General features: G+C 39.2%; 1 pseudogene; it reads right to left on the reverse strand.

Moving 5' to 3' along the window:
• Positions 1–12,672: 12,672 nt before the first annotated feature.
• On the reverse strand, positions 12,673–23,103 carry LOC103192084 (annotated as a pseudogene).
• Between the last annotated feature and the right edge of the window lie 678 nt (positions 23,104–23,781).

Here is a 23,781-nt window from a genome sequence, read left to right on the forward strand (position 1 = left end):
GTTTCTTCTTTGAGGCTTTGATTTCCATCTTTTTATTTTGTTCTGCATGAGTAGAGATTGTGAAGAATGTAACCAATATCACTGAAGAACTTGTATAGAAATTGTTGAATGGGAACCTAAACTGTTGTGTAAACTTTCACTGAGAACACTGTATTATTTTTTCAAAAAGAGTTACCAAAATTTCCAAGTAAATTAACTATGGTAGGTAGATGATTAACAAATTTGTTTCTGTAATTAATAGATGTAGCAGGGGGAAAAAAATACAATCAGAATACAGGATATTTGAAAAGTACATTAATGAACTTTATCTACATGTCTAGTGCCTAAGGTATTTGACTGCTAACCAGAAGGCTGGTGGTTCAAACCCACCAGCCACTCCTTGGAAGGAAGTTTGGGCAATCTACTTCTGGAGGGATACTGCCTCACAAAACCAAGGAGGGGTCACTGTGAGTCAGATCCAACTCGATGGCAGTGAGTATAGTTTTTTTCATATCCATATTTATCTATATGCACATATATTCCTGCATCTGAAAAGTGGAGAAAACACTTCAAGGATCATACATACACACACACACACACACACACACACACATACAAAATATGTCTAAAAATTTCAGAGAATCAGTATCATTCAGACTATGTTCTTTGAAGACACTTCAACTAAGTTAGAAGTAACATAATAATTTTTTTTTAATTTCTAAATATACATAAGCAAATTTTAAAATATATCTAATTAATGGGTCTAAGAAGAAATTACAGTGGATATTGGAGACTAAATAATAATAAACATTACATAACAAAATTTTAGGATGTAGCCAAAGCAGTATCAGAGGGAAATTTATAGCATTAATGATTTATTTGAGACAAGAATAAGATGAATATTAATGAGTTTATTATCTAACTTTTAAAGGAAGACAAGAATAACAAATTTAGTGCAAAAATCTACCATCTGTCAGTTTGTGGTACTGTGGTGGCTTGCATGTTGCTGTGAGGCTGGAGGCTATGCCACTGGTGTTTCAAGTACTAGCAGGTTCATCCATGATGGACAGGTTTCAGTGGCTCTTCCAGACAAAAAGACTGGGAAGAAGGATGGGGCCATCCACTTCAGAAAGAACTGGCCACTGAAAACCTGATGAATAGCAGTGAAACACTGTCTTAAATATTACTGGAAAATTGTATGAAGAGCCATGAAATAGTGCCTGATATGGTACCAGAAGATAAGCTCCTCAGGAAGGTTGTTGTTGTTGTTATGTGCCATCAAGTCATCTCCAACTCATAGTGACCCTATGTACAACAGAATGAAACACTGCACAGTCCTGTCCCAGCCTCACAAGCCCTACTATACCTGAGCCCAACGCTGCAGCCACCATGTCAATCCATCTTGCTGAGAGCTTTCCCCTCCTTTGTTGACCCTCCACTTTACCAAGCATGACTTCCTCCTCCAAAGAATGCTCCTTTCTGACAACATGACCAAACTAGGTCAGACAAAGTCTGGCCAGTCTCACTTCTAAAGAGTATTCCAGCTGCACTTCTTCCAGGACAGATTTGTTAGTTCTTTTAGCAGTCCACGGTACTTACAGCATTCTTTGCCAACATCATAACTCAAAAGCATCAACTCTTCTTCAGTCTTCCTTATTCACTGTCCAGCTCTCACATGCATATGAGACAATCTAAAATACCATGGCCTGGGTTAGACACATCTTAGTCTTCAAGGAGATATCTTTCCTCTTCAGCACTTGAAAGAAGTCTTTTGCAACAGATTTGCCCAATGCAGTACGTCTTTTGATGTCCTGACTGCTACTTCCATTAGCATTGATTGTAGAATCAAGTAATGTGAAGTCTTTGACAACTTCAATCTTTTCTCCATCTACAGTGATGCTGCTTATTGGTCCAGTTGTGAGGATTTTCATTTTCTTTATATTGATGTGTAACCCATACTGCAGACTATAGCCTTTAATCTTCATCAGTAAGTGCTCCAAATGATCCTCACATTCAGCAAGGAAAGTTGTGTCATCTGTGTATCTCAAGTTGTTAGTGACCCTTCCTCCAATCCTGATGCCATGTTTTTCTTCATACAGTCCTTCATATAGCTTCTCAGATTATTTGCTCAGCATACAGATTGAATACGTATAGTGAAAGGATACAATCCTGACACACTCTCTTCCTAATCTGAAACCATGCAGGATTTTAAACCTCAGGATGGAAGGCACTCAAAATATGACAAAGTATTCTAGGAAAATTGGAAGTTGTCAAAAAATGAAATGGAATGCATAAAGATTGATATCCTAGGCATTAGTGAGCTGAAATGGACTAGTACTGGCCATGTTGAATCAGAAAATCATATAGTCTACAATGCCTGGAATGACAAATTAAAGAGGAATGGCATCACAGTCATCATCAAAAAGAACACTTCAGGATCTATCCTGAAATGCAATGTGGTCAGTGATAGGATAGTATTCATAAAGCCTACAAGGAATACCAGCTAATATGACTATTAGTCAAATTTACACACCAGCCACCAAAGCAAAAAAAAGAAAAAAGAAGAAATTTAAACTTTTTATCAACTTTTGTAGTCTAAAATTGACCATACATGCAAATAAGATGCTTTGATAATTTTTGGTGATTGAAATGTGAAAGTTGGAAACAAAGAAGGAGCATAGACAGTTAGAAAATATGGCCTAGTGACAGAAATAACACTGGAGGTCACATGACAGAATTTGGAAAGACCAACGACTTATTCATGGCAAACACCTTTTTTCAACAACATAAATGATGGCTATACATGTGGAATTCACCAGTTACAATACATAGACATGAAAGCAACTCCATCTGTGGAAAGACACAATGGAGAAGCTCAATAAAAAACAAGGCCAGGGGCTGACTATGGAACAGACCATCATTTGCTCATATGCAAGTTCAAGTTGAAGCTGAAGAAAATTAAAATAAATTCATATGTGCCAAAATATGGCCTTGAGTACATCACTTCTGAATGTAGAGACAATGTAAAGAACAGATTTGACACAATGAATACCAATGACTGAAGACCAGAGAAGCTGTGGGATGATATCAAGAACATCATACATGAAGAAAGCAAAAGGTCATCAAAAAGGAAAGGAAAAAAGACCAAAATGGATATCAGAAGCGACTCTGAAACTTGGCCTTGAGTGAAGAGTAGCTAAAGCAAATGGAAGAAATGATAAGATAGAAGAGCTGAACAGATGATTTCAAAAGGCAGCTTGAGAAGACAAAATAAATTATTATAATGAAATGTCTGAAGATCTGGACTTTGAAAATGAAAAGGGAAGAACATGCTTGGCATTTCTCAGCTGAAAGGACTGAAGGAAAAATTCAGTTCTCAAATTGCAATATTGAAGAATTCTATAGGCAAAATAGAATTGACTGCTAACCAGAAGGCTAACAGTTCAAATCCACCAGCCACTCCTTGGAAGGAAGATCGGGCAATGTACTTCCATAGAGATATCACCTCGGAAACCCAAGGAGGGGTCGCTATGAGTTGGAGATGACTTGACGGCAGTGAATTTGACAGCATTCAAAATTGAATGTTGTTGTTGTTAAGTACCAAAGAAGATGGAAGAAATACAGTTACTGAACCAAAAAGAATTGGTTGATGTTCAGCTATTTCAGGAGGTAGCATATGATCAAGAACCAATGATATTGAAAGAAGTCCAAGCTGCACTGAAGGAATTGGCAAAAAAAAAAGGGGGGGAGGGGCTCTAGGAATTGGCAGAATACCTATTGATATGTTTCAACAAATGGAGGCAGCACTGGAGGTGCTTACACATTTATGCCAAGAAATTCAGAAGAGAGCTACCTGGCCAGTCAACTGAAAGAGATTGGTATTTGTGCCCATTTTAAAGAAAGATCATTCAACAGAATAGAAATTATTGAACAGTATCATTCATATCACACACAAGTAAAATTTTGATGAAGATAATTTTAAAATTGTTGCAGCAATATATTGACATGGAACTTTCAGATACTGAAGAACAATTCATAAGAGGATGTGGAAAGAGAGCTATCATTGCTAATGTCAGATGTATCTTGGCTGAATGCAAAAAATACCAGAAAGGTGTTTTCTTGTTTTTTATGACTAGGCAAAGGCATTTGACTGTATGGATCATAACAAATTATGGATAACATTGAGAAGAATGGGAATTCCAGAACACTTAATTGTGCTCATGAAGAATCTGTACATACACACACCAACAGGCTGTCATTCAAACAGACCAAGGAGATACTGCATGGTTTAAAATCAGTATGTCAGGGTTGTATCCTTTTAACATACTTATTCAATCTGTATGCCGAACAAAATGTCCAAGAAGCTGGACTACATGAAGAAAAATGAACATAAGGATTGGAGGCAGACTCATTAACAATCTGCAATATGCAGATGACACAACCTTGCTTGCTGAATGTGAAGATGACTTGAAGTACTTACTGAAGATCAATGACTATAGTCTTCAGTATGGATTACACCTCAATATAAAGAAAATGAAAATCCTCACAACACGACCAATAGCAACATCACAATAAATGGAGAAATGATTGAAGTTGTCAGGGATTTCATTTTATTTGGATCCACAATCAACACCCATGGAAGCCACCAAAAAAAACCAAACTCACTTCCATCGAGTGAATTTTGACTCATAGCAACCCCTTCTTGGATTTCTGAGGCAGTATCTCTACAGAAGTAGATTGCCCAGTCTTCCTTCCGAGGAGTGGCTGGGGGATTTGAACTGCCAGCCTTCTGGTTAGCAGTCAAATGCCTTAGGCACTATTCCACCAGAGCAGTCAAGAAATCAGACGGCATATTGCATTGGGCCAATCTGCTGCAAAAGACCTCTTTAAAGTGTTGAAGAGCAAAGAGGTCACTTTGAAGACTAAGGTAAGCCTAATCCAAAGCGTGGTATTTTCAATCACTTCACATGCATATGAAATCTAGACTGAAAAAGAGTTGATGCTTTTGAATTATGGTGTTGGTGAAGAACACTGAAAATATCACTGACTGTTGAAAAAACAAACAAATCTGTGCTGGAAGAAGTGCAACCAGAATGCTCCTTGCAAGTGAGAAGAGCCAGACTTTGTCTCACCTACTTTGGTCATGTTGTCAGTGGGACCATTCTCTGGAGAAGGATGTCATTCTTGGTAAAGTAGAAAGTCAGTGAAAAAGGGGAAGATCCTCAATGAGATGGATTGACCCAGTGGCTGCAACAATTGGCTCAAGCATAGCAAGGATTGTGAGGATGGCACAGGACTGGGCAGTGTTTCACTCTGTTGTACTTAGGGTTGCTATGCATCAGAACTGGCTTGGCAGTACCTACCAACAACAATAAAGTCAGTTTCTTAAAAAGTAGCCTTGAATTTATAAGTAAAAAATCTTTCCCATTAAAACACCAGGACCAAATGAATTTCAGGAGAGTTCTACCAAATGCTATACAAACTTTTCCAACAAAAACCAAACCAAACTCACTGCTGTCAAGTCAGATCCAACTCATGGTGACCCCTCCTTGGGTTTCTGAGGCAGTATCACTGCTGAAGTAGCTTGCCTAATATTCCTTCTAAGGAGTGGCTGGCGGATTTGAACTTCCAGCCTTTTGGTTAGCAATCAAATCCCTTAAGCACTATGCCACCAGAGCTAGAACTCTTCTCCGACTTATTTTATATGATTTGCATAATCTTGATTCTAAAAGCTGAAATTTTCCTTTAAAAAAAAACTATACTTACTTATAAACTTTGAGGAGAGATATTCTAAAATAAAATATTATCAAAGCAAATTTAGCAATAGACTTTTTAAAGTTAATACTTCATGATGAATTTGAGTTAATTCCAGTAATAAGTAGGTTCAAAATTTTAAACCAAACAGTATGCCCTACCACATTAAATTAAAGGATAGAAGCCATATGAACATCTTAGCAGATGAATAAAAATATTTCAACAAAATTCAAATCCATCAATGAAGCTAAACAAATGTTATTACCAAACTAAGTATATCTTTAACCTCATAAAGTATTCTCAAAAAATATACAGTGAATGTCACTCTTAATAGTAAAACTTAAATAGCATTCCCTTTTTAACACATGTATAAGGCAAGCATATCTTCTATCACCATTTCTACTCATTCACTTTATTGGCGTATTAACCAGTACAATAAGACAAGAAGAAGATTAAAATAATAACAATAAAATTGATACTCTTAAACCAAAAGAATGTGTGGTATTATGATAGAAATAGATACATAATAGAGAGCCCACAAGTAGAACAGAGATCATTTCCCCTTCCAACTCCTCTTGGCACATTTGGCATGCTTTCCGTTACCCTCTTTCCCCTTGATACCAGTCTCTATGTTATGGTAAGATGAGTTAGTGATTTCCTTTTATAAGTCTTTCTCTTGAACTTGTATTAGTCAGCCTCAGACAATTCATCCTATGCCTTTATACATATTTTTCATAGCTGAATATTCTTTTCTCACTTTCTTCTATCTTGAAATTTCTTTTCTGTTTCTTTATTGTTTTATTTGCATATTTTCTCAATATTTTTCTTAGATTGAATATGTAGGTGACGTACTCTATGAATTGTCTATATGCAAACATCTTTTTCCCTGCAGGTGAATGATATCTGGGCTAGGTATCTGTGCTTGGCTGGGTTCTCTAGAGAAGCAAAACCAGTAAAGCTTATATATATAGAGAGAGAGAGAGAAATTTATCTTAGGAAAATGGCTCACACAGTTATAGAAGCTGACAAGTCCCAAGTTTCTGGATCAGACATCAAACTGGAGCCTTTTCCTGACTCAGGCAGCTGCAGGAGCTGACGAGCTAAAGGTTGGCAGGCAGTGTGACCAATTCAAGATCACCAGGCAAAATGGTGGATTGTTTATTCGTGGAGAGTTGTAGGCAGCACAACAGGATCCAGATCCACAGAAGGTTCTCTTTTTCCCAGGATGTCTCTCTCTCTCTCTCTCTCTCTCTATATATATATATATATAGGAAGCAGGCCACTCCTCTAGGAAAACTCCCTTTCAATGGATTGGCTGCTCAAAACATATACATCCAATCTCATCATGGGAATAACCACATCACAACTGCTTAAACCACTCAGATCATGGTCCAGCCAAGTTGACACACAACCCCAACTATCACAGTATTGGATTCTTGTTGGGAAGCCCTCGCAGTGGTCTTTGCAAGTTTTTCTCCTGCCTTGTTACCAAAAGTTATGGGACACACAAAAAGCTAAACATGTATAGCAAAAATATTTCTATTATTAAAAAAGAAATTTTTTTTTTAAAAAAAGAATAAATCAATCATGGGTGGATTTACTAAGACGTTAATGAGGCTTAAGATTCAGACCATTATACTTACATAGACTTATGTATTTAATTTTATATTCCTAATTTTGTAATATTTTTCTTAAAGAGGGCTCTTAAAATTATATAAGCTTCACAAAACCTGGATCAAACCCTCAGACTAAGGATTCATCTAAAGAAATTTTAAAAAGAACAACAAATAAATGAAAAGAAACGAGGGTGTGAAAGCTAATAAAGATAAAAGCTGAAGTAAAAACAAAAAAAAATAGTAGAAAGATATTTTTTAATTTCCAAAAAAGTTAGTTATTCGAGAAACCCAATAAGGTAGCTAAACCTCTCATAACTTTGATCAAGGAAAAAAGAGAGAGAGAGCAACAACCCAAAGTAAGAATCAGATATGGCAAATCATCAGATACAAATGCTAATAAAAAGAGCTATGAGAGATAGTACATGCAGCTGTGTAACAACAGAAGTGAAAATCTAGAAGAACTGACAATGTCCAAAATAGATCCAAGATATGGAAAACTTGAATAAATTAGTTTTTTAAAAGATACTATAAAAGCATTTAAAGATTTACTATTAAAAATATTTTGTGACCTTTCAGCTAATCTTGAAAGACTAGATAATGCCAATATATTTTATTTATATAGATTACTTATATAGAAAAAGATGGAAAATTCTCCAATTTTTATGAAGTCAGAAAACACTTAATATAAAATCTTTTTAAAAAAGAAAAAAAAAGACCAATACTACTTATGCATATATACTGTAGATACAGATATAGATAGATATAGAGATAGAGATAGATATGCAAATATAATTCTAGCAAATTTAAAAAAATAGTACACTTTGATCAAATAGAATTTATTTCATGAATATATGTAGCACGCAGTAAAGAGATATCTATCAAAATAATCCACTACAATAGTATCGGTCAATTTTATTATAAAAGGCCAGACAGCAAATATCTTAGGTTTTCAAGCCATATGATCTTAGTTGCAACTACTCAACTGCCATTGTACTGCAAAAGTATCCATACATGTTCTGGTTACCTCTAGTGCTGCTCTGACAGGAATATACCACAAATGGGATGGCCTTAACAAACAGGAGTTTATTCTCTTACAGTTTGGAGGCTTTAAGTCTGAATTCAAAGTGCCAGGCTCTAGGGGCTGGATGAAAGCTCCTCAGCTTTGGACTTCAGCTTTACCTCCAGCTCCCGGCCCTCTGAAGCTAAAGGCTTTTCTTCACTCAGACAGCTGCTGGCTGCTGAGACTGACAAGCCCAAGGTTGACAAGTGAAAAGGCATAGTCCTGATGTTACCAAACCACACGGTAAGCCATTAATTCAAGTCCATTGAAAGTCCCAAGGTCAGCAGAGCATGGCAGGCTGCTGAACAATAACTCAGCTACATGCAGGGTTCAAGCATGCCATAAGCTAGAGACCATTCCCCAAGGCTTCTCCTTATATATGGGAAGCAGACCACATCCCTAAGGCAGCTACTCAGCTGCTCACAGTAGATTCCGCCATGGAGTTGATTACCAGTCTCATCATGGGGAATACTACATCCAGCTGCCCAGCCACTCAATCAGGCCCAGCCAAGTTGACACACAAACTTAACTACCACAATACACAATAGTAAATGGAAAAGCATGGCTGTGTTTCAATAAAACTTTATTTATAAAAACAGACATTGGCCCTCTGACTATGATTTTCTGACTTACCTTAGATCAGTAAACTAATGGAGGAAATCATATGATTATAGCAACTGTCTTAGTTTAGGTTTCTCCTGAAGCATACCCTGAAATAAGGATTCAAATACCAGTCATTTAAAGACATGAGCCTAGAAAACACCAATGAAAAAACGAGGACTTGAGGTAGAGTAGGGAAGAAAGCCTATAAAGGTATGCATTACCAAACAAATTACCACTATAGGAAACTGGAGCTCAATCCAATTGTAGAACTCTGGGAGGTACTATAAAATATGTTTTAGAGTTATCTTTACTGTGGTACAAATAAGCTGGGATGTTATCCACCAACACCCCATCTGTCATTTGTTGAAAAGTGCTTCAGGGATGTTAATTCTCTAGCACATCGAATTTATCATGCTGTTCACCCAGCCAGAAAACAAAGCTTTCAGAGTCCCAGTTGTTCAGAGTTAACAACCTTTGGTATGTAGAGGTAAGCACTAAGGAGGAAACAAGTACTGACAACATCTACTATATTAATAAATGCTGGGAAAGCATAGGATAAAATTCAACAGTTGTTTGGTTACCTTGTGCTGCTCTAACAGAAAATACCACAAATGGGTGGTTTTAAACAAATGTATATATTCTCTTACAGTTCGTTGTTGTTGTTGTTATGTGTTGTCAAGTCGGCCCCAACTCATAGTGACCCTCCTTGGGTTTCCAAGGCAATATCATTATGGAAGTAGATTGCCCAACCTTCCTTCTGAGAAGGGGCTGGTGGGTTTGAACCACCAGCCTTCTGGTTAGCAGTCAAGTAAAATCCAGGTTCAAAGTGACACCTCCAGGGGCTGGGTGAAAGCCCCTTGACCCTGGGCTTCAGTTCTGCCTGTTCCTTCCAGCCCACTGGAGCTGGAGGCATCTCTTCACTCAGGCAGCTGCTGGCTGCTGAAGCTAACAATCCCAAAGTCAACAAGTGAAATGGCACAGTCCCAAGATTATCACACAACATGGCAGGCCATTGGTTCAATTCTAGGAATAATCCAAAGATCAGCTGAAAACATGCCAGGCTGCTGAATGAAGAGTCGGCTACGTGGAGGGTCCAAGCAAGAGACTTTTCTCAACACTTCTCCTTATATACAGGAAGCAGACCACATCCCTAAGGCAGCTACTCAGCTGCTCCAGTAGATTCCACCATGGAGTTGATCACCAGTCTCATCATGGAGAATAATTACATCCAGCTGCCCAGCCACTCAACCAGGCCCAGCCAAGTTGACACACAAACTTAACTACCACAACAGTCAACTGAAATTTTAAAATTCTACATAAAATAAAAATAGAAGAAAAATACTTGAATATAATGAAGACCAAACTAAAACCCATTGCCAGGGAGGTGATTCCAACTCATAGGGATCCTATAGAACAGAGTTGAGCTACCCCATAAGTTTTCCAAGGCTGTAAATCTTTACAGAAGCAAACTGCCTCATCTTTCTCCTACAGAGCCACTGATGGATTTGAACCACTGACTTTTCGGTTAGCAGCCAAATGGTTTAACCACTACATCACCAAAACCAAAACCAAACCTGCTGCTATTGAGTTGATTCTGACTCATAGCAGCCCCATAGGGTTTCCAAGGCTGTAATGCTTTATGCAAGTACATTACCTCATCTTCCTCACAGAGCAGCCGTTGGGTTTGAACCACTGACCTTTTGGTTAGCAGCCAAATGTCTTAATCCAATACACCACCAGAGCTCTTCATAATGAAGGCAGTATACCAAAAAATAGCAACAATCTTATCCTAAGTGACAAAACACCAAAACCATCTGGACAAGAATGCTTGCCATTACCATTATATTTATTTAATGTTGTAGAGGTTCTAGAAAATGTATTAGGACTCATAATGGAAAAATGTGTGTAAGCATTAGAAAAGATGGGTTTTTGGTCTTTGGCTCTTTGGCCCTGAAGCTATTACTGTAAGCCTAGAAAACCCAAGGATCTTTACAAAAAGAAAAAAACCTACTAGAAAATTTAATATAATTTGCTAAGGGAGCAGAATACAATATAAATATATTTTAAATAGATTTTCCCAACTATAGAAATAAGCACCTAAAGAAATAGGATAAATGATTGTACTCACTATAGCAATAAACACTGTAAAAATTCTTAAGTAGACTTAAACCAGTAAAAATCAGTTTCTATCAAGTTGACTCTAATTCATAGTAACACCATGTATGTCAAAGCAGCACTGTGCTCCGTAAGGTTTTTAATGGCTGATATTTTCACATGGCCTTTCTTCTACAGTACCACTGGGTGAACTCAAATCTCCAACCTTTCAGTTAGCAGCCAAGTGCATTAAACATTTGTACCACCCAGGTACTCCTAAGTATACTTTGTTGTTGTTATGTGCCATTGAAACAGCTCTGACTCATAGCGACCCTATGTACAACAGAACAAAACATGCCCTATCATGCACTATCCTCACAATCCTTCCCATACCTGAGTTGCAGACACTTGTGTCAATCCATACTTTAGGTATAATAAAATACTTAGGAGTGATTTTATCAGGAAACACAAAAGATATATTTTTAAAAAATAAAATTCATTATAGAACCATACAAAAGATTGAAACAAATGGAAAGACAAATTGTTTTAACAGGAATATGTAATATGTCAATAGTGTCAATTCTTCCAAATTAATACAGGAATGCAATTCTCAACAGGACCCAAAGGGAAGCAGATATTGGATTTTCTTTGTTTATATTTTTCCAGTGGATAATTTGATCTCAAAAAATTTAAAAGAATAAATGCCTGATAGTATGTCAGCAATGAAATACTGTATAAATATGAAAAGAGTATAATTTTTTCACATACCACCTGCAAGGAGTAAAGTTTACTCCTTTGGAAGCACTATCACTCCCATTAGGAAGGCACATACAACCCTGTTGACTTTGAGAGGTTTTCATAGGCTATTTTTATGTGAGAAAAGCAAGATGCAGAAATGAGAAGTGATCAATATCATTCCAATTATAAAACAATGAGCAAAAAACTTACGTATTCCTATATATGTGTATGTATGTACACATACAATAACATGAGTAGGGAAAAAATATGAAGTGATACATACTAGCCTGCTAAGAAGGATTACCTTGGAGTTGGGGAGATCTGATGTGAGAGAGAGGTGAGGAGTGTGGGGGTAGGAAGACAGAAGCCAAGCAAAAGAAAAAAGGGAGGAAGACAAATTACTATAACTAATAATAAAACGTATTATAAAAAGTCAAATTATACATGTAAAAAAGGTTTGTTTTGTTCTTAAGACAGACTTTCCAGACCTCTGGCCTCATGGGAATGGATGGGAAGACAGACTGATTCAGAAGCAGAGAGCCAAGTGGTATGCATGCCTCTGGCAGTCCCTACAGCCCAGAAGCAGAGCTGTAAATGGTCCAAAGTTATAGACATGCTGTTCACCAAGCTTTCAATGAGCTGAAAACAAGAAATTTTTTTGGCTCTTTCAACTCTCTTTTTTTTTTTTTTTCAAATTCCCCAAAATTTGTACTCAATTTATTGTTTCTAAAATGTCTATCAGTCACATTTTACATCATGGTTTTACTGTAGCTGCTGCTGCTGCTACTTCTTCTTTTTTTTAGATTTTTATCTTTTTTAAACAGTTCTTCAGTAAAACCCAGAGTCCTGAGTTTCCCAGTTAGGAGCAGCCTACTGGACCTACTATTCTTATTAAGTTTCTTCTCAACATTCATGGCCAACATTTGGCTTCAAAACAAAAGGCTTTTGGTATTTTCAATCATTTGCTGATAGGGTGAGACTGCATTGTTATCCATAACTACATGACCTAATTTAGAATCAATCTTGGCATCCAATCTTGCATTTCTAATCAAGTTCACAGTCTACCTCTCAGCTTCTTCCGGATGTTCAGTTTATCTGCCAACATGTTAATGCTGATACACTGATGGATGAGACAAAAAGTCTCAAATATGAAGAGATAAGCATTTCAATGAAATCTTCAATATAAACCACCAAGAAGAAGTCACTCATAAGCACTGATTCACATTCCCTCAGCTTGTTCTGAGCCCCATCAAAGTCAAAGTTAACATAAGCATTCAACCACCTCCATAATTTGGTCTTTGTATGTGTAAGATTCCTGTTAAATAATCTTGACTAGGTCTTTCAACAGGGAGCTCTGGTAGCATAGTGGCTAAGGCACTTGACTGCTAACCAGAAGTCTGGTGGTTCAAACCCCCTAGCCTCTCCTCAGAAGGAAGGTTGGGCAATCTACTTCCATAGTGGTACTGCCTCGGCAACCCAAGGAGGGGTCGCTATGAATCGGGTCCGACTCGACGGTACATAACTACAACAACAACAACAGGTCTTTTAACAAGGACCTCTGGTAGTATAGTGCCTAAGGCACTTGACTGCTAACCAGAAGGCTGGTGGTTCAAATCCACCAGCCCCTCCTTGGAAGGAAGGTTGGGCAATCTACTTCCATAGTGATACTGCCTCAGAAATTCAAGGAAGGGTCGACGAGTTGGGTCCGACTTGACGGCACATAACAACAACAACAAGGTCTTTTAACACCTGTCGGCGTTTTTGAACATCCTTGTTTGTTATTACTGCTGTAGTCAAGTAGTGGAGAATACGTGGACACATTATCTGAATTGCATTAAGATACTGTGGCTGGTAAAGGAAGAGATCAATAATGTTATTGCGGTCTTTGGGGTGGTTGAAGAAAACAGAGACCAGTGAATGAGCCATGTTTGTTGCTGAAGAGACTGGAGTAGAGAACTCACAGAATTATTATCTGTGGTCTCTTTTAACCATGTCAGGTCTTCCGTAGCTGCATCACAATTCTGCATTAAGATATCAGAGGTGAGTTTTCCTCAAAGTGAACTCAAAGCATTTCTATCCATTGCTGGAGCCAGCACTCTAAAAAAGTAAAGATATTCTGCTGCTACTGAGTAATTCCAGCATTCATATTGGAATTTTGCACACCTGTTGTTGTTGTTGTTATGTGCCATCGAGTCGGACCCAACTCATAGCGACCCCTCCTTGGGTTTCCGAGGCAGTATCACTACAGAAGTAGATTGCCCCATCTTCCTTCCGAGGAGTGGCTGGTGAGTTTGAACCGCCAGCCTTCTGGTTAGCAGTCAAGTGCCTTAGCCACTATGCTACCAGAGCTCCCTTGCACACCTGTAGAGAGTGTCTAAATATTCCTGCCTAAAACCATGTTTGTCTGTCAGGTAGTCAAAAAATGTCCAACCATCCCTGGTTGACTTAATTTGCTTTGTAGTTCCTGAATCCTCAAACATCTTCACAATTCATTCTGTTTCTGCCTGAAGTTGTTTTAATTGTGCAACAACTATTTTTTTTTTCTCTCAAAGCCAATTAGAAATGCAAAGCAGTACATGAGGAACATCTTCAGAATAAAGGTTTTTGTACACATCCATAGCAAAGTCTACCATGTTTGTATCACTCTCTCTGCCATGGGTCAGATCTGACTCATAGCACCCCCTCCTAGAGTTTCCAAGGTGGTATCACTACAGAAATAGATTGTCTAACCTTTTTCCCTTGTAATAATTCTTTTTCATTATATATCTTCTTTACAGAAAGAAACTTAAGTAGTGGGAAGATGAGATGCCAATACAAAAAGTGTACTATGTGAGTAGTCAAGTCGTACTCTGCTATCTCACGAAGGAAAAGGGAGCCTATCTTTCAACTCTTTCTGATACATCAGAGTCAGCAATGGAGATAAAAAAACTCTCATCTGAGAGGGGCTTTCTCATGTTCAAGAAGGAAAGGGGAGAGCAGATCATAGTAGCACTTCCTGGACCACCCACAAATGATTTTTGGTTGCAAGTTGTCAAGACATGAGCAACCAACCATCTGTTTGCTTGCTTATTTAGGAGTATGGAAACCTGCCAGCCCTCCTCTTAGGAAGATTCTGCTCTTTCTGCACATCCCATCATCAGCCTCAAGATCCAGCTAGGGTTCTTTCCCTCAGGTGGCTGTCTCTCTGTCTCACACCCACTGTCATCTAACTCTGAAAACATTCATATTTTTGGTGACATCAGTTTAATTCCATAAACATTGTTGAGTTCTCAGCACTATGCTAGGGTACATTAGGAATAAGAAGACTGATGTGACCTGCCTACAGATGATGGTGGGATAATAACTCAGAGCTCCAAGGAGGGCAGGAGAGAACCAGGATGAGTACAGGCTAGAGATGGGGAGGGAACTGACTAGAATAGAAGGTTGGTCCCTTACCAAGGTAGGACCAGGAATCAGAATCACCAAGTCAATGGGGTATTGTCTACTCTCCTTAGATCTGAGTCAAGTCGATGCCCAGCACTTAGATCCCAGAGAACAGGGTCAAGTGATATGGCAGCAACTTTGAAGTAGCAGTCAGGCAGGAAGCAGAAACATGGAAGTAAAGATCTGTGGAGGTCCAGACATAAAGGCTAGAATGAGGATCCAGGCTCAGCAAGTATCTGAAAGGAACATGGTGGTAGACTTGTCACCTGGCTGACTAGCCCCTGGCTTATAATCAGCGTCCACCCCCATGGGAGCAGGAAGAAGAAAATCATAACCAAGACAGAACCAGACAGCCAACCTAGCCTCAGCCACAGAGTTGCATTCACATGGGGCTCCAAGGCCCCCCAAACATCAATTGGAGGGCCACACACTAGGATTCTCCTTGAATCTGGGGCAGAATGGGACAAGCCTATGAAAAGAAAATTTTTGTGACAAAACTTTTGTGACAAACCAGGAAGAACTAACACCAGTTTCTTTGGAAGACGATACCTAGACATGCAGAAACTAGAAAATAATTTGAAACAGATTAGAATTAAGTGTCCAAATATGTGGTACAGATGACTGCTGTGTGCAGTCAGGAAGACAAGAGACAAGTGGGTTCCAGTTTGTTGAAAAAAGCTGCAAATCTCTCTCTGCATCTTGAGATTTCTATTTCTAGCCTTAGGAAGGCAACATGATCATGGAATTTCTGGGGTTGCTGGTGAATAATAATATTCTTGAAAGTAAATTTCTTAAGATTTTTTTTTCTTTTTTAAGATGCACATTTTGTTACTGAGCTTGCCCAGCTGGTTGTGCATAAGACTATGCACAAACTCCCCTCCTCTCTTAGAAAGCAGACATGGTTTGTTTGACATGATCACAACCAGCTGTCATGAGGAAAAAGAGGAAGGGCTCTTCTCTAAAGGTTCTGTCACTGGCCTAATAGCTGTCTGTCGTGCCCTAGGTAGGCAGGCAGATGTACAAAAAATAAACCATCTACTCAGTTAAGGCCAGACTGGCATGCCCAAAGTATTTTCTCTTTTCAACAGCATGAATTAGAAGCCACATTTTAATATCTACATCTGAAATTTCAAATATCCTTGAAATAGATAATTTCTGTAAGGAAATTCTCCCTCTCTCTTTAATACCACCTTATTTTAAATTATGACAATTTAAGAGTGCACTGAAAATTTGACTTTTTTTCTCTCAGAAGGAATAAGACTTATTAAAGAATAGGAAAGAGAAATTTAAGAAATTCAAAGAGTATCCCCAAAGTCAGTGGCAAACCCTAGATTTGTAAGTCTAGACCTTGTCATTTCAGCATTTTCTGGAACATGATGAAATTGTTTCTGAGTATAGACATGCATCCATCACCTGTTTATCAGGTTGTCATACTCGGTGGTTTGTATCTTGCCATGATGCTGGAAGTTATTATACCATGACCTTCAAATACTAGCATAAATTTCAAATATAAGCAGGGTCATCTACAGTAGACAGATCTCAGCAAAGCTTCCAGACTAAGATAAACTAAGAAGAAAGACCTGGAGTTCTACTTCTGAAAATTAGCCAACGACAATCCTGTGGAGCACAACAGAATATTGTCTAATACGGTACCAGAAGATGAGCCCCCCAGGTTGGAAGACACTCAAATAGCACAGTGGCCACATAATGAACTTGCACATACTAACAATCATGAAAGATGATGCAGGACCAAGCAGCATTTCATTCTGTTGTATGTGGGTTACCATGAGTGAGAGCTGACTAAGGGCAACCAACAACATCAGCAGATACAAGAAGTGCCATGATTATTTTGAATTCTGAATATATACATTTGTATACATATATAAATTCATACATAAATATATAAGAAAATATAATTTTAAATAAATAGGTAGATGTTGAAGATAGATGATAGATAGATGATAGATAGATAGATAGATAGATAGACATTGTTGTTAGGTTGTAAGGTGTTGTTAACCCAGCTCTGACTCATAGTAACCTCATGCACAACAGAAGAAAACACTGCCCAGTTCTACACCATCCTCACAATCTTTGCTATGCTTGAGCCCATTGTTGTAGCCACTGTGTCAATCCACTTCATTGAGAGTCATCCCCTTTACCACTGATGCTCTACTTTATCAAACATGATATCCTTCTCCAAGGTTTGGTCCCTTCTGACATGATCAAAGAACATGAGATGAAGTCTGGCTATTCTTGCTCTGGTGACATAGTGCCTAAGGCATGTGACTGCTAACCAGAAGGCTGGTGGTTCAAACCTACCAGCCACTCCTTGGAAGGAAGATGGGGCAATCTACTTCCATAGTGATACTGTCCCGGACACCCAAGAAGGGGCCACTATAAATTGGATCCGACTCGAGGACAGTGAGTTTGGTTTTGGATTTTTTGAAGGAGCATTCTGGCTGTATTTCTTCCAAGACAGATTTGTTTGTTCTTTTGGATAGATAGAAAGTAATAAACATGTTTCCGTCACTCTGGGCATAATTGCAGACTTTGGGCTTAGCCTAAAAAACAAGTTTGGTCACCAAACCAAAAACCTCACTGCCAACAAGTCAATTCTGACTTAAAGCAACCCTCTAGGACAGAGGAGAACCGCCCCCACAGTGCCAAGGCTGTAAATCTTTGTAGAAGAGACTGTCACATCTCTCTTCCATGGAACAGCTGGTACTGCTAACGTTTTGTTAGCAGCCAAATGCTTTTCCCCTTGGAAAGAAAATATACAATAAAGGGAAGGTCAGCACAAAATTATGAAGGCAAAGAAAGACACTGGGAGTAGCACAAGAGTTAAAAGCAACAAATGTAAATACTATCACATACCCAATCCTATAGTAACAGTAATAATAAAAATCTATAAGTAGATGCATAGATACTCAAGCTGAACAAGGGTGGGAAGACACTAATGAATATATATAGGTTTGACAGAGGATATTTCTATATATGCATTACTACGTACTGCAAATACATCCATAAATATAGTAGAGCATACAAGGTGTGGGGGGGAAAAAAACTTATTAGCCATAAACAATTTGAGGAAATGAGTCATTGGGCTTGAGGGCTCAGGACCACAGTTTTGGAGGACACTAAGGTCAACTGGCATAATATAGTCCACAAAGACAATTTTCTACAACCTACTTTGGTGAGTAGTGATTGGGATCTTGAAAGCTTATGAGCACCCATCTAAGGGGCAACTATTGGCCTCTTCCCATCCAGAGCAAAGAACAGTGAAGAAAATCAAAGATGCAAGGAAAAAATCAGTCCAATGAGCTAATGGGCCACAAGAATGCTAGGCTCCACAACCCTGGGACCAGAACTAGATGGTGCCCGGCTACCACTGCCAATCTCTCTGAAAAGGATCACAATAGGAGGTCCTGGATAAAGTGGAAGAAAAATGTAGAACAAAACTCAAAATCATAAAAAAGACCAGAATTACTGGGCTTACTGGTCTACTAGAGACTGGTGGAACCCCTGGGACTATGGCCCTTACACAATCTTCAAGCCTGGAACTGAACTTACCCTTGTGGCTCAACTTTCAGGCCTATGAAGTGAACAATAATAGCAGGGAGGTGCACTCCTTGGAGCAATCATCCATATAAGATCAAAACCAAAAACCAAATCAAACCTACTGCCATCGAGTTGATTCCGATGAACAGTGATCCTACAGGATAAAGTAGAACTGCCCTATAGGGTTTCCAAGACTGTAAGTCTTTATGGAAGCAGACTGCCACACCTTTCTCTCCTGGAGCAGCTGGTGGGTTCAAACCACCAACATTTTGGTAATTAGCAAAATACTTTAACCACTGCACCACCAGAGCTCCTCATACAGCATCAAAAGTGTGGCATTTGCCCAGAGATAAAGCTCAGAAGGCAGGAAGGGATAGGAAAGAAGGACAGAGGGTAATGTTAAAACACAGGGAGGAAGTGGGAAGAAAGCTATTATATTGTGGGGATTGCAATCAATGTCACAAAACAAAATTTGTATGAATCGCTGAATGGAAAACCAATTTTCTCTGTAGACTTTCACCCAAATCACAATAAAAAATAAAGAAGAGTTAACTCCCTTCTTCCCCTAAAGAGCAACTCCCTCCTGTAACTGGAGCACTGGAGGTGCCCTTTGCAAACCATGGAATCAAAGTGGAAAAATTACAAGGCAACTTTTCTGGTTTCAACTTATCCCCTACAGAAAGGAAATAGATTTTAATACAAGATCTAAGAGGCAACATGTTTAATAAACTGCAAAAAAAAAAAAAAAAAAGTACTTTTGGCTGGATGCTCAGCATGATGAGCTTTAGGATAAAAGGAGATTCTTTTTTTTTCCTTAAAGAAAAAAAAAAAGGACAGGAATCCAAAAGGAGGCTTGAAATCACCTCCCACAATCCCACCAAAATGCTTTCTAAGCAGTTGGGAGTTATCACCCTAACCCCACGACAGATACCATGAACAAGGCAAGACAAAAAGCTTTTCCGGTTCCCTTTTCACCCAAATGGAAATATTTATTGCAAAAACTCTTTGTGCAGCCCAAACAATACATAGACTCCTTGTAATGACACATCACTGGACACTGACAAATCCCATTCCCCAAGCTGGGGGCCTCAAGTTGGCTGTGCAGGGAATTGTCCCAGAGGTCAGGAATGGATATATTTCATTGTGTCTACTCCCAGTTCCAAGTGAAAAAATATTTCACTCTCATTCTCCTTCACTGAGTTTGAATCACAAGTCTAGACGTTTTTCAGATAACAACCATCAGAGACAGCAAAGGGGAATTCATATACTTCCCAAAGAGAAGCAGATGCTGCGCTTCTCTTGTAAATTTTCTGGAAAACTCTTAGAAGACCCCTCTGATAAGCAAATGAGGAAAGGTATCTGGCAGTACATTCTCAGCTATTGTGACACCTTATTCATCCCTGAAACCCTCACCCAGTTCCTAGACACATGGCAGAAAGGCGAACTCTCCCCAAAACTTACTCAGCAGTAAATGCAAAAGCAGTCCACAGGAAAGAAGGGGAGTGTGTGCCAGATACCGCTTCAGTTTTTGTTTGTTTGTTTGTTTTTGTTTTTTAATTAATTCCTTCATTTAGAAAATATCTAAATACCTTTTATCAGGTGCCCACTATTTCTCAGGTATTTCACTGGACACAGAACATACACTGAACAAGTAAGATAAGGACCCTGACCTCATGAAACTGAACTTCCTGCTAGAAAGGCTGGTAAATGTTAATTCAGAGATGTGACAAAGTCTAGAGTATGGGCAACTTGGAATAAAACTTTAAGATGCAGTGAATTTCACTTGACAGCTGTACTCTCTTTTCTTAAAAAACTTTTTATTGTGATTTGGGTGAAAATTTACAGAGCAAATTCATTTTCCATACAGCAATTGATACACATTTTGTTTTATAACATTGCTGTAATTCCCCCACAATGTAACAGCTCTCTTCCCACTTCCTCGCCACAGTTATGTCTTCCCTGTGTCCTTCCCTCCCATGCACTCCTGCCCTTTGAGCTATCTCCCTGTACAAACACTTCCCTTCCATTCTCCCACGATTGACTGCTCCAAAGAGTGAATCTATCTGATGTAGTTGTTCACCCCATATGCCTGTCAATTATTTGGCTGGAAGCCACAGGAGTGAATTCAGCCCCAGACCTGAAGGGTAATTAGGGACCAGAGTCTCAGGGGTCTCACAAGATTTGACTGCTTTACTTTTAAGCAACCAAATCCTCTATAATCTCTCCCATACCCACAGTGGACTGGGGTTCACAATAGCTCAGTGTATTCATTTCAGATAGCAAAGATGTTCTACCCAAATAAACCATGGGAACTCTGATGGCACAAAACTACACCCTCTTTTTCTGGGAGCTCTGGTGGCATAGTGCCTAAGGCATTTGACTGCTAACCAGAAGGCTGGCGGTTCAAGCCCATTAGCCACTCCTCAGAAGGAAGATTGGGCAATCACCCTCTTTCTCTAGACTTCCATAATACCAGGCATGGCTCTAGGCACAGAACAGGTGCCCAATAAATACTTGTATAGCTATTGATTAAGCAAAGAAATTTATCAATAAAAGGGGCACAGCATATGCCAGTTAGATTAAGGATTGTTTTAAATGCAAAATCCACCTGTCTGCCTTTAGGGAGTGGTACATCATGCTGGTCTGACTTTGTTTCCTTTAAGATCAACTAGTTGTAGCCACCACTATCTATCTGTTAGTTTGTAGTAGTGTCCTGGTGTGGTAGTTAAGGTCAGGTGTCATCTTGGCTGGGCCTGGTTTTAAGTAGCTGGCAGCTAAATGTAGTTATTCCCCATGATGAGATTGATAATGAATTCCATGGCAGCATCTACTGGAGCAGCTGAGTAGCTGCCCAGGGATGTGGTCTGCTTCCAGTATATAAGGAGTTTTGAGAAAGGTCTCTGAAGCTTTTTGGCATGCCTGGACGCTGCATGTAGCTGAGTCTTCATTCAGCAGCCTGCCATACCCTGCCAATCTTGGGACATTTTCTGGACTTGAATTAGTGGTCTGCCATGTTGTTTGATAATCTTGGGACTATGCGTTTTTACTTATCAACCTTGGGTTTGCCAGCTTCAGCAGCCAGCAGCTGCCTGAGTTAAGAAAAGCCTCCAGCTTCAGTGGACTGTGAATAAGAGGCAGAGCTGAAGCCCAAGTCTGAGCAACTTCCACGCAGCTCCTAGAGCTGGCACTTTGAACTCAGACTGTTAGCCTCCTAAAGTGAATAAACCCCTGTTTGTTCAAACCACTCATTTGTGGTGTTTTCTGTTAAAGTGGCACTAAAGAACCAAAACAGATGGCTTGCATGTTGCTATGATGCTGGAAGCTATGCTACAAGTGCTTCAAATACCAGTAGGATCAATCATAGGGAACAGTTTTCAGTGGACACTAAGAAGAAAGATCTGGTGATGTACTTTTGAAAATTAGTCAATGAAAAACTTATGGGTGATAACATTGTCCAATACTGTGCTGGAAGATGAGTCTCTGGGTTGGAAGGCACTCAAAATACACAGTGGCTGCAATAATAAACTTGAGAATACCAACAATTGCATAGATGATGCAGGACCAGGCAACATTTCATTCTGTTGTATACTGGGTCTCCACGAGTTGGAGCCAACTCAACTGCAACTGACAACAACAACAACAAGATTTAGCTCAAATGCTATCCAACTTTGTATAACGTCCACTCGTAAAAAACAGCAAGAGCAATATGACTGGTTTAGGTAAGATTCCAAGGCACCTTTTAGGATGGTTATATTACTGCCATTTTTCTCACTTGAGGAACTGGAAACTCCGTCAAAGTCTCTGATGTGACACCAGAGTTCAGTTCTAAAAATGCCCTGGGTCAGCAGCAAGAGCTCCTGGAAAGAACATCTCATTATTGCTATGTCTTTCCTCCCTGAAGCTGGAAAGAATTATGTTCCTTGATCCTAGTACTTCTGTGGCTCTGATGAAAAGACTCAACCCTAAATCCCAGACTGATGGCCTGGAGTAAATGCTTGAGTAAAATTTCACCTCTTCCCTTGCCAAGATGTGGCTTTTAGAGCCTGGGCTGCTGATGAAAATGTCAACAATCCTCAAATTAAGAGGAAAATGCTCATTCCATTGGAAAACAGCATCTGACATTCCAATAGATCAATGGTGGTCTGAGGCACTGTGCTGGGCAGAGGGAGGGAAAACACTTCCTGTCCCCAAACTTACTAGTCCAGTGCAGTTAGAAAACACGACTATTCCAAAGAGGCTGGATGTGGAGCAGAAGCTGAGGCAGGTAGTGTTCTTCATCTCCCATGGTGATACCGTATTTTGGTGTTGGTCCCATATTTTGAGTCTCTCCTGAAGCAATGGAAACTTGGTATCCAAGTCTGAAATATGACCCCTTCCCAGATCTCACCAAGCACTTGCAAATTAAATTTGGCTCCAAAGGCCAACCAACTTGACAAATTCAAAATGCCAAGAATTTAAATAATGACAGAATTAGTCGGGGGGAGGGTTAATTCTCTATAGGTTTACCTAACCCTAAGCCCACTGCTCACAGGTTAAAATATAAATGAATTATTTAGGCTCTAAAGGGCCTGATTCCTAAATCTTGATTAAGAATGAATGCACAAGACCAGGATACTGAATGTCCTGGAGCAGCTGAAGCAGGACTAAGCTTATTTGTTTCACTTAAAGTGTAAATTACTAACAAAGGGGGAAAAAAGTGTTAAAAGGTATTGATGTACCTCACCCCTGTCAGTATGTTGTTGTTGTTATATGCCGTTGAGTCGGACACGACTCATAGCGACCTCTCCTTGGATTTCCAAGGCAGTATCACTATGGAAGTAGATTGCCCCTCTTTCTTCCAAGGAGTGGCTGGTGGGTTTGAACTGCCAGTCTTCTGGTTAGCAGTCAAGTGCCTTAGGCACTATGCTACCAGAGCTCCCCCTGTCAGTATAGCAATGATGAAAAAAAAAAAAAAAA

This window comes from Orycteropus afer, unplaced genomic scaffold (genome assembly GCF_000298275.1).
Source record: "Orycteropus afer afer isolate SDZICR_OR568_19922 unplaced genomic scaffold, OryAfe1.0 scaffold00024, whole genome shotgun sequence".
NCBI lineage: Eukaryota > Metazoa > Chordata > Mammalia > Tubulidentata > Orycteropodidae > Orycteropus > Orycteropus afer.